The sequence below is a fragment of the Pseudochaenichthys georgianus genome, chromosome 18 (genome assembly GCF_902827115.2).
Source record: "Pseudochaenichthys georgianus chromosome 18, fPseGeo1.2, whole genome shotgun sequence".
NCBI classification, from domain to species: domain Eukaryota; kingdom Metazoa; phylum Chordata; class Actinopteri; order Perciformes; family Channichthyidae; genus Pseudochaenichthys; species Pseudochaenichthys georgianus.
In genome coordinates, this window is record NC_047520.1 from 993,023 (window position 1) to 1,006,207 (window position 13,185).

General features: G+C 40.1%; 1 pseudogene; it reads right to left on the reverse strand.

The window, feature by feature from the left end:
* Positions 1-1,193: 1,193 nt before the first annotated feature.
* On the reverse strand, positions 1,194-13,185 carry LOC117463992 (L-amino-acid oxidase-like; annotated as a pseudogene).

Sequence of the window (13,185 nt, forward strand, 5' to 3'; positions counted from 1 at the left end):
AGGTCAAACATATGTCCCTGTGAAACCACACAGGACTTCAATTTAACAGAGTAAAAGGCAATCAGAGTAAACAACATACTCTATACAAATGATTTAAATGATTATATGAACATTTCACCCTACAAAGAAACCCACTTTATGATTCTTGAAGCTTACTTACAATCAACAAAAATACAGAGATGACGAATTAGAGCACGGCCACAGCTTTTCACTCCAGAAATCAAGAGGTGGTGTTAATATGGAGATTACCCTGCTGAACTAAACGTCCAAGTATCATAAACGTGTGTTTGTATTTTCTGTAATAATCCAAAATCATTGGCTTTTGTGAAAGGAACCAGCCTTCAGGGTCAAACATAGAAATACAACATCCCTGCACCATATTTATTATATCTTATACATTTTTACCGATGGTAAGAGAAATAGAATTCATGTTTTGGGATCATTTTGTTAGGGTCAGATTTATTTTAAGGTTTTTTGGATAATTTTAAGTGTTTTCAGCTTGTTACTGCATAATATACAAACTCTCTTCAATTAAAAACGTCCTCTAATATTTCCATATTATGTTATGATTGTAACGGTTTGAGAAGAAGATAACAGTTTAATTAAAGGATTTGATTTATTTTTTGACTTTTTGCCAGTGGTGTACTTAGTAACTTAGTATCTCAGAGGTACTTGTACTTGAGTATTTCCATTGTATGCTTCTTCTACTCCACTACAGTTCCGAGGTAAATGGTGTACTTTCACTCCACTACATGTATTTAATACCTTTAGTTACTTCACAGATGTGGATGAATGTTGTGAAATATAATCAGTGTTAAATCAGACATTAGTTCCACCTGGAGTAAATAACCAGCTACCCTGCAGTCTACAAAGTACTTCAGACTAGCTGCACCTTCACCAGCTTTGAGAACACTTTAATGATCAATCATTATAAAACATATCATATATATTATTCTGAAATGGACCAATCAAACAATGACTACTTTTACTGTCGCTACTTTCACTATATTTTGATGAGAATACTTTTCTACTTTCACTTGAGGAACATTTTGAATGCAGGACTTTTACTGTAACAGAGTATTCCTACACTCTGGTAATCAAGTACAAGATCTGAGTACTTCTACTTTACTTTTGGTGTTTCTGCTTATTGCATCAGGGCTTTAAAACTAAAGTGAGCTCTAGTATTTGCAGGATTTAAGATGCTACAACTCGTCATGCTGTTGAGTTTTCGCTGCCTCTTTGTTAATATTTGTAGCCGCCCTGATGGCAGACTTCATGGCCGTCTCGATCCAGGCGTGAGGGACGGCGGTGTGTTCCCCGGCAAAGTGCACCCTGCCTTCCTTTCTGAATAGCTCCTCGGAGTAGTATTCAGAATGCTGGTAGGGAGCGAAGAGAGCAAAGGCGCCCAGGCTGTGAGGGTCGGCGCTCCACTTCTTCACCACCACCCCGGTGCAAAGAGCCCTCACTTTCTTCCCGTGGATCTGCTCCAAGTCTCTCAGCGCCAGCTCCTTTTTCAAAGATTCAAAGGTTTTATCATCATATGCTCAAAGCAACAGTGTAGAAATGACAATGAAATTATTCTGACCTGAGCTCCTCCAACAATGCAACATTTATAATAAAATACAAAAAAACAAAATAAAAAGTAGTGCAAAAAGTCTCTATACATGTCAATAGAATATGATATGTACAAGAATAGAATATGAAATTAAATAATGTACATTAAGACAAAATTAAATACGGTTTATTGCGGTGATTTCTATTTCGATAAATACTTTTTTTAATTACGCTGACAATATAGTTTATTTTAACAATTTATACTGTGACTTTTTGTATTATTTATTGACTTTATTCTTTTTCCCGACTTATTTCATTGTGTTTTTTTACAAACTATACTTTGACTTTTTTCAGAAATATTTTTCATTATTTTTCAATAGTTTAGAGCTAAACAGTTTTTATCATGTTTCTTTCGATATTTTTTTGGAACTAATTTCTATTTCAACTTGGATGAAATTAAATAATGTAAAGTAAGACAAAATCAAATACGGTTTAATGAGGTGATAACTATTTATATAAATAAGTATATTGCAAGATGACAAACAGGAATGTTTATCGGGGCACTTTACAGACCTTGAGGTCTTCGTCGGTCGCTCCCAGGAAGAGGAGGGAGTCCTCGGCCCAGGTGTAGGAAGCCAGCAGAACCCCGATGTTCTTATTGTTCGGGAAACTGTGACTCGGGTAGTAGATGAACCGAGCAGGACCATCTGTGATGCTATACCCGCCTTGGATGCCGTCCTCCAACCAAAACTTCTCTCTAAAAGTGAGGATGATCTTAGTGGAGCTATCGTAGTGGACGCCCTTTAGGACTTCCATCTTTTTAATGGACAGAGGTGGAACAAAGTCCATGAAAAGGGCAGCTTTGGCCGTGGTGGTCACCAGGACGACGTCGGCATTAAGGTCAGTAAGAAGCTCTTGATCAGTCTGATAGGACACGATTACCCCTTGATCTGATTGGCGGATACGTTTGACCTTAGAGTTGAGGAGGATGGGGACGTGGAGGACATTGAGGAAAGCTGTGGTCAGCAGATCAGACCCGCCGTTCACCTCATAGTACCTGTAAGAGAAAACATTTTTAGTTTCCTTGTATCAGCCACAAATGTAAGTAATATCTGATCAGTGATCTCTGGATTTCTCTATATGTGTGCCGTTGGAGAGGCAATAAAACACATGTTGATTAAGGCGAGACACCCCAGGTGAATAGGGTAATTTTTTTAACTTAAAGGTATCAGCTAGAAATGTCTCCAGTCAATTACTTACAATAAGGCAATTGTCTTTTGTATCTGAAATAGCATGTTTAAATATGCAAATTATCCATTATCTCATTAAATATGCACATATATCGAAATCTGAACTTTGGATATAGCCAGATTCAAAATTCTTGTTTCATTTTGTAGTCATATTAGTATCTAAAGCTTTTACAGAAGGGATATTGGATATCTCTTTTTATCACTCCATAAATCGGAAAATACTGTCAACAGCCCGAAAATATCCATTTTCGCCATGTTTTTAGGTATACAATGTTGTATAATTCAGGCTATGAATTATATAGAAACACCCTTCTGTAAAAGCCTTCATAATATTGATAGGAATATAACTGGAAGGTTTGGTGTCTCTACGTGCTACTGAAGTTGAAATTTCGAACTCAGAGTAGGAGAAACAACTCATTTTGAGAAAACGACCTTTAAAGATTGCAGTGAGGCGCTAGCTGAACCCTCCTGTTCTTTGGATGACAGCTTGCCCCTCGACGCACTCCGTGAAGGTATTTCATGTTCGGGTCATTTTTTTTGTATAACCTTGATTCGTGCAAGTGACAATTGTTGTCGTCTTCTCTGTGAACGTTTTTTTCGGCGTTCTTTTGGCATTTTGAGATTTATATTTCTAGCGGAAAGCTAACCAGGAAGTGTTTTAGCACACCACGTGACGCATCTGAACGAATCACATTGTCAGAAATTGACACCAGCCAATGAGATTTCGTTTCTTGGTTTAAGACCCCTTTGTGCTCTCACGATTGGTTGCTGATACAAAGGAATTGACCATATTTGGATCCGATGAGATTGTGCAGGAGAGACACAGCTTTCCAGCGATACCTCTGTTGACATGGTGCACACAGCGGTCAGCGGTGAATTTAGGAGAAATATACAGACGCAAATAGACAAACTATAGTAAAATAAACACTTAAATGTGTATTTTGTACGTTTTCCTTCCAAAAGCCTGAAAGAAAACATGTTATAGAATCAAAATAGCACAAAATCTCAAAATTGACCAGTACTTGAAAAACGATTTTTTGCCTGTGTCTCGCCTTAAATCTGAAACTCCACATATTCACACCACTTTATGATCTTTGAAGTACAAAAGCTAACGTTAGGCTATAAAGCAGGGGTGGGGAACCTTTTTCCTCTCAAGGGCCATTTCAATTTTTACAATATCCTCAGAGGGCCGTACAAGTTTCATTTCATTTCAAACCTTTATTTAACCAGATTGGTCCCATTGAGATCATAGATCTCTTTTTCAAGGGAGACCTGCAGCATATAGGTTCCACATGAAACATAAAACAATAAAGGACATTATACATTATATTTACAGGATACATAGTTATAGACATTTACAAGTGCCCATTGTATCGGCAAGCATTTCATTTACCCTAGCTTTAAAAACATGCAGAGGAATGAGATTGCTCAGTTTCAATTCTTGCTGAAGATTGTTCCAAGCAAGTGGAGCTGCACACATAAAAGCTGTCTTACCTGAGACAGTCCTTGCTCTTGGCACATCTAACAAGACCACATCATGTGACCTCAGACAATAGCTGCTTGCAACTCTCTGTGTTATCAGCGAGCAGATATAATACGGGAGTTTACCCAACAAAGCTTTATAGATAAAAGTGTACCAGTGACTGAGCCTCCGTACAGAGAGAGATGGTAAACCTGCCTTGGTATACAGTGTACAGTGATGAGTAAGCGCTTTACAATTTGTGACAAATCTCAGAGCACTGTGATACGCAGCATCCAATTTGCTCAGGTAATTGGCAGGTGCATTCATATACACAAATCCCCATAGTCCAGCACAGGTAAAAAGGTCACAGTGACTAGCCTTTTCCTGGCCTCAAGCGAGAAACAGGACTTGTTTCTGAAAAAGAAACCTAGCCTAACCCTCAGTTTTTTTAGCAGGTTATTGACATGAAGTTTAAAAGAGAGACAATCATCAAGCCAGATACCAAGGTATTTGTAACAGGCAACAACTTCAAGTTTTGTTCCTTGCATAGTTACAATATCTAAAACAGGCTCTGGAGTCTTTTTAGCTTTTGAAAAGAGCATTACCTTGGTTTTATCTACATTTAAAAGAAGCTTTAGTTCAGAGAGCTGAGTCTGAATAGTGTTAAAAACAGCTTGTAATTTAACAACAGCCTCTTTAATGGAGGGACCTGCACAATACATTACAGTATCATCCGCATAAAAATGTAAAGTAGCTTCATCCACATTATCACCTACACTGTTAATATATATGGAGAATAAAAGTGGTCCTAAAACAGAACCTTGTGGTACACCATTAGAAATGTTTAACCACTCAGAAGACAGCCCATCAAAGTGAACACATTGGGACCTTTCAGAGAGGTAGTTCACAAACCACCCCACTGCATGGCTGGATATGCCTATACTGAGTAGCCTCTGCTTTAAGATGCGATGATCAACGGTGTCAAACGCTTTGGAAAGGTCAATAAACAGAGCTGCACAACTCTGCTTATTATCTAAAATAGTAGTAATGTCATTTACCACTTTCATTGTCGCAGTGATGGTGCTGTGTTTCTTTCTGAAGCCTGACTGATGTTTAGACAGGATGTCATTGTTACATAAAAACTCCTTTACCTGTTCACTCACTAAGCGTTCGAGCACCTTAGCCAGAACTGACAACTTAGAGATTGGCCTATTGTTATTTAAAATAGTTGCCTCCCCTCCTTTCAGTAAAGGCAAGACATAAGCAGACTTCCATACTTTTGGAATTGTGTTCGTGCTGAGGGAGAGGTTAAAAAGAGAAGTAAGAGGTGGAGCAATAAAATCTGCAGCTATCTTTAAAAAGAAAGGTTCTACGTTGTCCGGGCCAGCCGGTTTCCTAGGATCTAACTTGGATAATGCTTCATGAACAATACCAACAGTTAAAGGAGTAAAACTGAAAGGGTTTTCCAGACCACATTGTTCAGAGTCAAGGATTGGAGCGTTCACAGGAGACACAGCCAAACAGAGAGCCACAAGACACAAAATGCTTATTAAAACAATTTAGCATAGTAGCCCTGTCTGATATAGTGCCAGATGCTGTGGTAAGGCACGGAGGTAGCTCATTTGGGATATCACTAGTGGAAATCGATTTTATGGCTTTCCAAAATTTCCTAGGATTATTCAGGTTTTCTGTGGTAACCGACAAATAGTACTTTGATTTAGCACTTTTTATTTGGGATGTGAAGCTATTTCTTAGCTGCCTAAAACGTAGCCATTCTACCTCTGAGCCTGATTTCCTAGCCTTAGCCCAAGCATTATTTCTCTCATGAAGGAGACTGGACAGCTCAGCAGAAAACCAGGGATTGTTTCGTCCCTTCACTCTAAATTTACGCAGAGGTGCATGTCTATCTATAATTTTCATAAAACCAAGATAAAAATAAGACCATGCAGTTTCTACATCAGCACACAAATTGATTCTACCCCAATCAAAATCAAACAGATCATGTAAAAAACCCTGCTCCACAAAGTGTTTTTTGTCTCTCTTTGTGATGATACGTGGTTTAACTTTTGGACCTTAGTGTCCCTAATTGTGGCTACAACACAGTGGTCACTCACATCATTAGCAAATACTCCCACAGATGAGTATTTATGTGGAACATTTGTTAAAATTAGATCAACTAAGGAGGATGTATTTGGGGACTTAATATTTGGGCGAGTAGGACTGTCTATAATCTGGGTAAAATTCAATGAGGTACACAGGTTTTTAAAATCCTCTGACACAGAAGTTAACCAGTCCCAATTAAAATCACCAAGCAGCACTATTTCCTTGTAGGAAAGTTGCGATAACAGTTTTGCCAATGATGATAAAGAGTCCTTGACAGCCGAAGGGGCCCTGTAGCAGCCCACCACCATGACCTGTTGACCCTTTGTTACCTCAATATTCACGGCTACAAATTCTAGCTGTTTACCAACAGATTTGGAAACCATATTAGTTACACAAAACTTATTTTTCACATAAATGGCAACGCCACCACCTTTTTTAGGGCGGTCAGTACGATATACACTGTAACCATTTATGTAAATGTCAGAGGCCAAAATGGATTGATCTAGCCACGTTTCTGATAAGACAATCAGCATCAGTAGAACTCGCCCAAATACGGACAAAATCTAATTTAGGTAACAGACTACGCACATTTAAATGAATTAAACCTAGCCCAGATCTAGATATAAAATCAGCAGGAGTAGCTATTTGACTAATACTGCTAGGTGGACCTGGATTTGGCTGTACATTTCCTGATAGTAACAACAATAAAAATACTAAGCACCTTTTCCTCTTAATCAACACACATACATTGTCAGCTGTTCTAGAGTCACCAGCAAACTTCGCGAAAATGAGATTAGAGTTTAAAAACAATTCTGAAGGACCATCGTGGCAGGCATGTGAGAAAGACAAACATTTTCCGAAATGAATGTCCGCGACAGTGCAACCAGCAATTGTTTGTGCAACACCTCCGAAACTGTACAGGGGATGTCCACAGCGGGCGGCAGAACATACCCGAATCCAGTAGATTGTTCAGGACGACTAGCGATCTTCTCCTTGTCCAGCACAGCCAAGAAAAGGCACAGCAGAAACACGACACCCGCCATTCTCCCAGTCCAGCACAACAGTATCCACGCTGTTCCCGGAGCAAGGTGGAGCAGGCCTCAGCTACAGCAGCACAGCACAGCAGAGCAGAGCAGGTGGAACCAGGCCTCAGCGGGCGGCAGCACAGCAGAGCAGGTGAAACCAGGCCTCAGCGGGCGGCAGCACAGCAGAGCAGAGCAGGTGAAACCAGGCCTCAGCTACAGCAGCACAGCAGAGCAGAGAAGGTGAAACCAGGCCTCAGCTACAGCAGCACAGCAGAGTAGAGAAGGTAATCCCACCGCGTTACACCGGCTATTTAATCCACTTTACATCTCCGCCGGTAGCACAGGCTTGGAGAGGAGCGGCGATACGCGGTGTGAGTAGCGGCGAGAGGAGCAGCAAGAGGAGCGGCAAGAGGAGCGGCGATACGCGGTGTGAGGAGCGTATATCGCGTAGTTATTGACCTCTGCTTAAAAAAACTAAAATCACAGCCCATTCATTTCATTCTGTGCAAAGAAAAAGCAACCTCTTAATCCAGATATCGCACTATGACTCGCGTATGCATGCACGTGCAGGGTGTGGCGTGACCACCAAAACAGAAAGATATGGACACAAGATGTGTGCAAATGTATTTAGTTTCCTATCCATGTGAACATGATTTAAGTGGGGGGGGGGGGACCTAACCTCCTTTACGGGGGTCCGGGGGGCATGCTCCCCTGGGAAGATTTTTTTTTAAATGTTGAAGTTAAAAGCATCAATCTGGTGCACTTTGAGAGCAACATTAGGAGATCTATGGATACATCTCTCAACACCCAAACACAACTGTAAGCAGATTTTCTTTTAATTTATGGATATTTGACAAATCACTCTCCTTTCAAACTGTATTCTTCTTTATTAATAACTGTCATATAGTATTTTATACCTGTTTACTTTATTCTATTATTTTTTTGATAACTATAATGATCATATAAAGATGTGCCTTTACCTCACTGGTTGTAGACAAAGCTTCTTATATTCGTTAGCATAGCTAGCTAACCAGATGCTAATGATAACAACACAGTTATTGACTGTCTGATCAGTATGACGATGAGCAGATCGCCACTGGGCTTTCAACTAAAGACAGAAGACACGCAGAAACTGCGGCATGTGTATGGACTTATCGGTACTTGCAATTTCTGAGTGCTGGAGTGGCGTTCTGGTGCTCTCCGTCAGAACTGCACCCCTGTCAGTCGAGACATATACCACGTGATGACACGTTAGGATCGTGTTGTGTTCAAGGACCCTGACCGTGGCCAGGAAAACAGGCACTCGCTTGTTTAATTTTTTTGCGGTCTAGATTTCTTTCATTTTTTATTTTTTGCGTGTGTTATAAATTACCTCGAGGGCCGTACCAACTTGTCTCGCGGGCCGTATACGGCCCGGAGGCCGGAGGTTCCCCCACCCCTGCTATAAAGGAACTACAGCACGGTCACATGACTTCATGTCACCACCGCTAAGCTAAAGGCGGCTAATGTTGGGCTATAAAGGAACTACAGCACGGTCACATGACTTCACGTCTCCACCGCTAAGCTAAAGGAGGCTAATGTTGGGCTATAAAGGAACTACAAGCACGGTCACATGACTTCTTGTCACCACCGCTAGGCTAAGGCGGCTAATGCTGGGCTATAAAGGAACTACAGCACGGTCACATGACTTCACGTCACCACCGCTAAGCTAAAGGAGGCTAATGTTGGGCATTAAAGGAACTACAGCACGGTCACATGACTTCACGTCACCACCGCTAAGATAAAAAGATTTAATAACCATTTTTTCCTCCTGGTCTCTCGCGCACCCCCTGTCATGCTTCAGCGCGCCCCCACACTTTGGGAACCACTGATGTAGAGGAAGAGGAAGAGGTTTCAGAATGTGAGGATCACATTTCTGAGAATTCTGAGTCTGACAGTGACTTTGAAGAAGAGGATGAGATTGAGCATCAGCTAGTAACAATGGAAAGATTGAGCCATAGGACCAGCCGGTCAGCAAAAAACGAGTAGCACTTTAATTCATTAATGTGATCTAACAAATGTAAAAGGGCAAATATTAACCATATGTACTGTTTATAGTGATTGTAATTGAGATGAAGTAAATATCTGTTGAGTATTTTAACATAAAATAGTTTGATTGTGTTGAATTGAAGCCTAAAAGCAGGGGGTCCACCAGACCCACGAACACTGGCTGAGTAACAGAAATATGAACACCACACAAGAGTTAAGCCTCATTGCTGCACCGTTCTGTTACGTAAATGAATTAAGGAAAAGGTGAAACTGTAAAACGGTACCTGGTTGTTGTCGTTGATGTCGCTCTGGTCGTAGATCATCTCGGTCAGAGCGAGGTACATCAGGCTCTGTTCGTTCAGCAAGTCTCCGATCATCCTAATCGCCTCTGGACTCAAGCCACCTTCTGCCTTCAGATACTCCTGGGAAACAACACAGGGAGGGTTTCTACATTATAGTCATTACAAAATTCTGTCTTTCATCAAAACTAAAATGTGTTCTACCCTTGTAAAATGTGCTTTGGAAGTAAATCAAATACATTCTTTTACAATGAACACATTTACGAAATAAAAATTACATTCACCTTCAACGAGTAGTGGTCGTACTTCTGTAGCGCAGCTTGCAGCCATGTGCCTCACTTCGTCTTTCACCTGGAGGGGAACATAATTAACCTCTCAGCTGTTATTTGTTATTTATCTGCATATGTGGGTGAGGAGAAACACCAAGCGATAACAGATAACAAACGTTCAGAGAAAATCTGTGTAGCAATTATTCAATATTGAATATTCTCTCTTGTGATATTGGGTAAATTCATTTGCCATTATTATATTATCATTATTATAATTGTTTTACTTTTATAATCTTATTACAATTATTATTAGTATTATTATTACAATGTATTGTGTTTATGTGCAATGTACCTTCTGCAGAGCTCTCTGCATTAGCTGGTTTGCAGACTTCCCCCTCTCGCCTTCCGACACGTTATACTCCAGGATGTTTGGATCAGACTTCACAGCGTACGTCTTCCTCAGCAGCCCGTTCACCAGGTAGAACGTGTTCACGTCCTCCATGATGAATGGATTCAGCTTCACCCCCAGTTCTTTAGCAAACCAGAGGACGATGCTGCCAACAGACGCATTCACATGTTTCAGACTTAAAGGTCTCCTATCATGCAAAATGCACTTTTTGATGTCTTTTCTACATAAATGTGTCCCCGGTGTGTCCCTGGTGTGTCCCTGGTGTGTCCCTGGTGTGTCCCTGATGTGTCCCCGGTGTGACCCTGGTGTGTCAGGAGACTCACAAAGTGTCAGAGAATAAAAACCCTCTCTTTTCCTCCGTACCCACATCCATAAAAATGGGGGAACAACGGAGCTGATCCAGATTTGACGACATTACTAAAATGTGGGCGGTCTCTACACCCACGGGCCAATCAGAAACGTTGCTGTCAGAAACAATGAGAGAAATATTTAGGAAGTAAATATGGTCTGTGTTTACATTAGCAACGCTAACACTCAGAGCTAACCTGTACTGGAGAGAGTCTGTGTGAAGAAGCAGGAAATAAAAAGGAACTCACCTTGTGGTAAACCTGAGAGAGAGAGAGAGAGAGTTTGAGCTCCATACTGTTTCAGAAATAATGCTTGATGTGTTTTTGATTTGTTAATCTACAGACCCAGAATCAGCACTTTAGTAACAGCTGAAATAGAGGGGTTTGAGGCTAGAATGGGTGATCTGTTTGGTATTTTGATCAAAACACTTCAGACATGTTTTTAATACATTTGTATATGCCTTAATAGGAGACGTTTAAGGCGAACTAAGATTTATTTCTTCAAACTTGTCTTGTCTGAACTCCCGGTGAAAGCTGGGGATCCTCATGGCTCCCAGCTCAGCGAACCATCCCTCCTCCTCGTTCCTGTGGGTATGCACTCGGCCTCCAATACGCTCACTGGACTCTACTATGGTTACCTTGTAGAACAAATTAAGATAACGTCATTACATTCCTGATTTCCCCCCAAAAAACAACCTTTAAATTAAATCTTTATTCAGTCTTCAGGTGTTGCATCCTTTAAGGAGCCTGGGGTTTCCTTGTGCATCTGACAATGAAAGCTTCAAATCATGATAACAAAAAGCAACTTTAATTTAATAAAACCTTATTTTAGAGTCTTTAGGTCATGATAAATAGATTTATAAAGTATGTTTAATTAATCTCATTTTATTTTAGAGCCTTTAGAATTTAGATGTTGAGAATTTGTTTTATAAAGCACTTTTTCTTTCTTCTTAACCTGTTAAACCCTGAGCCTGTTTTTCAGGTCTCAGGCAAATGACCATAACTTCTAAAAGGGTTAAATTAATAATCTGTGTTCTGAAAGCAGTGATAAACCTGTGAGTTGGATGTAGAAAAGTCAGAATCAATATAGATGTTTTTTATTTTAAAGTAAATTCAGATTGTAAAACAATTTAAATTATAGAGTCCGTCCAAAATAAACCATTACTTGTAGTGAAAACAACCCTTGAATGATGGGATAGACTAAGAGCTTTAGGAATCCAAATATAACATATAATAAGTACCATGTATCAAGATTGATGCAAAACAAGTGACATTTGACCTTTTTATAGAGGTTTAGAAAAGAAAACACCTCTGGGGTCATTTGGGTGGATTTGGGTTTATTTGCCATATCTCTGGAAACCATTGGTCGATTTTGATGATTGACATCTCTTTTGAAACGTTAGAGCCAATAGAATTTAAGGGAACTTCCTAAATTCATCTAAACATTACCATTGGTGCAGCGCAGCCATCATGCCCAACACCGGAAGCTCTAATACACTCATGTTTCTCATAGCAGCTATATATGAAAACTCCGGTTATTGACATAATGTTATGATGGATTATCAGTAATAATTTCAAAGTGACACAGAGAGATTGGATTAACCTTCAACAGCGTTTATATGTGTTGTAATGCCCTTGAACACAACTTTTTGATGAGAACAACAGCAAAGGTAAGACGTATTAAGTGAAGTTGTGTGTTGTCTTTCCTGGCTTTCGCTGCCACGAATTTTGGTCGCGGCCGTGGGATGCTACTTATACCATTGGAATCCGTAGAATCTCAGCTTTCATATGATATGTAGTTTGTGCAGATCCGGTGAAGTATACAATATTTATACAGTGAGTTATGTGCTAAGTGCGTTAGCACTCTTTCACTTAGTGCTAATTCAGAGGCTCGGTCTTAGATTTGTGTTTTTATTTCGTTAAAAATGGTTCATATCGTCAGTTAGCTGAGTTTATTCCGTTAAGTGGGTATGGACACATTCATAGTTTTTTAAATGTTTAAAAGCCCTGAGACGCTGTTTCTTGAAAGATGTTTGTCCCGGCTTAACAGGTTAATTCCTAGAGTCTTTAAGTCATGAAAAATAGTTTAAAGGTATATTTGGAGCATGCACCGTGTTTTTAAAAGCCATTTATTTTCACGACCCAAATTTCATTTTAGAGCCTTTAAATCATGATACATAGTTTTTAATAAAGCACTTTTTTCTCCTAACTCTTATTATTAAATATATTATATATATATTATAAAGTCCTTAGATCATGATACATAGTATATAAAGTGTATTAGAGCGTGCACCTGGTGCCCGGCATCCTGCAGCAGCTTTGCAGCCGTCAGTCCTGCAGCCCCGGCCCCCGACGATGACCACGTGATGGGAGGAGTTGATGTGAGGAAGGCCCGCTCTGCACCGTGTTCAGGAGAACATCGTAGTCTGTGTCCTGAAG